General features: G+C 28.0%; 1 long non-coding RNA gene across 1 annotated transcript; it reads right to left on the bottom strand.

Annotated features, from left to right (window-relative positions):
- Positions 1-2,042: 2,042 nt before the first annotated feature.
- LOC124891227 lies at positions 2,043-3,738 on the bottom strand. Its single transcript, XR_007049594.1, has 3 exons — positions 3,597-3,738; positions 2,441-2,599; positions 2,043-2,119 (listed from the first exon to the last, which is right to left on the bottom strand). It is a non-coding gene; the product is annotated as an uncharacterized LOC124891227 (long non-coding RNA).
- Between the last annotated feature and the right edge of the window lie 526 nt (positions 3,739-4,264).

The raw sequence follows: 4,264 nt of genomic DNA on the forward strand, positions 1-4,264 counted from the left end.
GTGATTTTATTATATGACCCCTAATTAATTATTATGGTCGCATTAGAAAATTAATAATATTTCATAAATGGACACAAAATGACATGTAAACATAAAATATTTAATTAACTGTCGAAATTATATTAGTGCCACATAGGTTGACTTTCAAAATTATATCAGTGTCACTAAAATTGGAGTAAAAAAAAATTATAAATTACAATAAAATATTTGATTGACTATCGAAATTATATAGTACCATATAGGTTGACTTTCGAAATTATATCAGTGTCTATAAATCACAATAAAACATTTGATTGACTATCGAAATTATATTAGTGCCACATAGGTTGACTTTCCAAATTATATCAGTGTAACTTAAATTGGAATAGAAGAAAAATTATTATAAATCACAATAATTAAAAATTAAAATTATTTTAATAAGTGATTATTTAAATTATATTTGTGTCACATATATTAAGATTAAAAAATAATATATATATTGGGTCCATGCTAAGCACGGGCCTTCGATGTCTAGTATCTATAATAAGTGGGAATAAGCAGGCACGTCTTCCACATGCCTGCTTGTGATGTCTGCTTCAACTGCTTCAATCGTAATTTTACTATATTATCCCTAATTAATTACTATAGGTTATTTAAGTATTAAAATTTATAATATTTAATAAAAATATATAGAATAGACATAAAATAATAAATTAATATTTAATTTTTTAAATTAATTTGATGTCTTATATGAGGCCTCCGTTTGAAACTCACCGAAAAACGTCTCAAAACCGCCCCAAAACAGTTCCATGATGCGGTTGTTCCAGTGAAAAGCACAACCGAAAAATATTCAAGTTGGTTTGTTCGTCGTTGAGGTTCGGCTTCGAGGTTAATAAGTGGGGAAAAGCAGGCACGTCTTCGACATGACTGCGTGTGTTGTCTGCTCCAGCTGCTTCAATAGTAATTTTACTATATTATCCCTAATTAATTACTATAGGTTATTTAAGTATTAAAATTTATAATATTTAATAAAAAAATAGAATAGACATCAAATAATAAATTAATATTTAATTTTTAAAATTAATTTGATGTCTTATATGAGACCCATTTTTGTTTTTTTTCACAAGTATTTTTTATAGTAATTTTATTATATCACATTTAATTAGTTGTTATAAGTCGTTTAAGATATGTTTTCTTCGCTGCTTCAATCGTCATTTTATTATATCAACCCTAAGTAATTACTACAGGTTATTTAAGTATTAACAATTTATAATATTTAATAAAAATATGAAATAGACATTAATATTAAATTAATATTTAATTTTTAAAATTAACTTAATGTCTTATATGAATATTAAATTACTATTTAATTTTTTAAATTAACTTAATGTCTTATATGAAACTCATTTATGCTTTTTCCCCACAAGTATTTTTTATAGTAATTTTATTATATCACTTCTAATTAATTGTTATAAGTCATTTAGGACATATCTTTTTCGCTTCTTCAATCGTGATTTTATTATATGATCCTTAATTAATTATTATGGTCGCATTAGAAAATTAATAATATTTCATAAATGGACACAAAATGATATGTAACATAAAATATTTGATTCGAAATTATATTAGTGCCACATAGGTTGACTTTCAAAATTATATCAGTGTCACTTAAATTGGAGTAAAAGAAAAGTATTATAAATCACAATAAAATATTTGATTGACTATCGAAATTATATAGTGCCATATAGGTTGACTTTCAAAATTATATCAGTGTCTATAATTTACAATAAAACATTTGATTAACTATCGAAATTATATTAGTACCACATAGATTGGCTTTCCAAATTATATCAGTGTAACTTAAATTGGAATAGAAGAAAAAGTATTATAAATCACAATAATGAAAAATTAAAATTATTTTAATAAGTGATTATTTAAATTATATTTGTGTCATATGAATTAAAATAAAAAATAATATATATTTCGATGTCCAGTACAAAGTACAATAGGAAAACAATTATAATGGAATCCTAATATGTGGGAAAACCTAAACAGATAAAAGGATGAACAAAAATACCTGCTGATGAAGAACAACTTGTGAAGGAGATTAAAAGTGCTCCAATATTTCAAACATGGGGGACTATTAATGCTCCATATGAAAAAAAAAAAAAAAGGATGTTTTGAGTCTAAAGCCAAAGATAAGGGATCATTTTTGGTCTTTTTCTCTATGCCATTCATTACTTGAGTTAGATCCCTAAATTACCTTGCTTACTATAATAATATTTTGTATGAGTTCATTACATTTTACCATTCACCAATCACAAGCATTAACGATGTAGACCTTAATAATTGGCATGCTTCTTTGTCAAGGCTACATTTTGGAAAAACTATTTCTGTTGGGTGAAGCTAAGCTCCTAAAAGTCTTAATTATACCCATTAAAGTTGTACGATTCTGTGGTACCTGAAAGGCTGTGTACTCAAAGGGAGTTTCTTGCCGAAAACAATCATTTTCATCAAACCATCTCTCAGGATGGAAATCCTCTCTGTCATCACCCCATAAAGATTTTATCCTGCCCATTACCCATGGTTTATATGCTACAACGTTCCCTTTCTTGCCATCCTGCATGGAGAAAAAACTCAATGTCAAGAAGCATATACTTGAAGCAGTGGCCTAGACCTATAATTTGTGTATGCATGATTCATCTATAAGCATTGATCTTTAGGCATATAAACATAGGAATAAGCATGAAAGATTGGCCTAATGACATCTATATTTGTGAATATTATATTGTTCTCACTATATGTATGTATTACCAAAGGAATTTCAGGTTAGAATATGAGAGTCTCAGGTAATAATGCATAGAGTACTGCATTTTATCCATTGTGAAATGCAAATTATATGTTTAATTTCATTGTTCCTTATTCAGTGCACAACAAAACAATTTGTTGTAACATTCAAATATAATGTTACCAAACCAAACCATTCTCTACAGAAAATAGATGAACGATGAAAAACAAAATCAAAATAAAGACTGAAGAAAAACATGGACACACATTCCTGTAACTTGTAGGTCAAATTCTGATAAAAGTAGCTGCAAATCCTTAATTTCACATTAAGGGCAAAAATCATTTCAAAACGTAAGTGCAATAAGCACAAGAAACTCCAAGATAAACCCACAATAGTTGAAGAATAAAAGTAACAAACTCACTGGGAGTCAGATCTTTATACGAATTTTGAAGATAAGATGGAAATTTTTCTTTCGTTAAATTACACCAAAACCCCAGATAAACAGAGAAAGTTCCAAAGAATTATGAAGAAAAAAGACTGAATCAATTATAACATGTCAGCGAAATAACTTTAAAGCTAAAAATGGACGACTAAAAGTATGAAATAACAAAGAAAAAGTTGAAACTGGAAATATGTAGAGAGTAGCATCTCCAAAATGAAAAATCGGACACCAAAAACACAAAATAATAAAATCAAAATTGAAGTTGTAGCAATTTAAATTCTTAGGGAAAACCCAAAGCAACCTCAAAATTGAACATCACCATCAGATTTGAGATAAAGGAAATGCACGAATCCTTAAAAAAGAGACAAAGAAAGGATAATCACATACCTGCAATTGAAAGAGGACAAAGCTTCAGAACGGAGGTGTAGCAGGTGATGAAAGATGCATCTAAGCCTTTCTAATATATTCTCAGTAGAAACCTCACTTCTATGTTTCTAATTCTTGTGTGTAGAAGAAAAGAAAGAATTGGAGTTTGCTTAAACTTTTTGACACGTCAAATTCTTCCTTAGAACACGTACTGAGCTCAAGTGAAAATGACAAAATACGTACTAAGCTCAAGTGAAAATGACAGAAATATCCTTAAATTCAACTTTATAGACTTCAAGCAAACTCTCTTCTAATATAGTAGTAATAACGTGGGTGTGCAAGGGCGGAACTAGGTTATGTTTTGGGGTGCTCCGATATCTATTAAACTTGATGCGAAATAGGTATAATTATATAAAAAAATACATGAAAATAGATATAAAACATATAAAAGCACCCATTAAAACAAAAAGTTGATTGGATATATTGACATTTAAGTTGATCTTAAGGTTTAAAAGGGTGTCCTGGGTTCAAATCTCATCGAGGGATTTTAATTTTTTTTTTTTTTTTTAATTTTTTAAGCATCCACGATCTTTAAATCCTGGGTTTGCCACTGTATGTATGTATGTATGTATATATGCATGCATGCATGTATGTATGTATATATATATATATATATATATATATATATA

Source organism: Capsicum annuum, chromosome 1 (assembly GCF_002878395.1).
Source record: "Capsicum annuum cultivar UCD-10X-F1 chromosome 1, UCD10Xv1.1, whole genome shotgun sequence".
In the NCBI taxonomy this organism is placed as follows: Eukaryota; Viridiplantae; Streptophyta; class Magnoliopsida; order Solanales; family Solanaceae; genus Capsicum; species Capsicum annuum.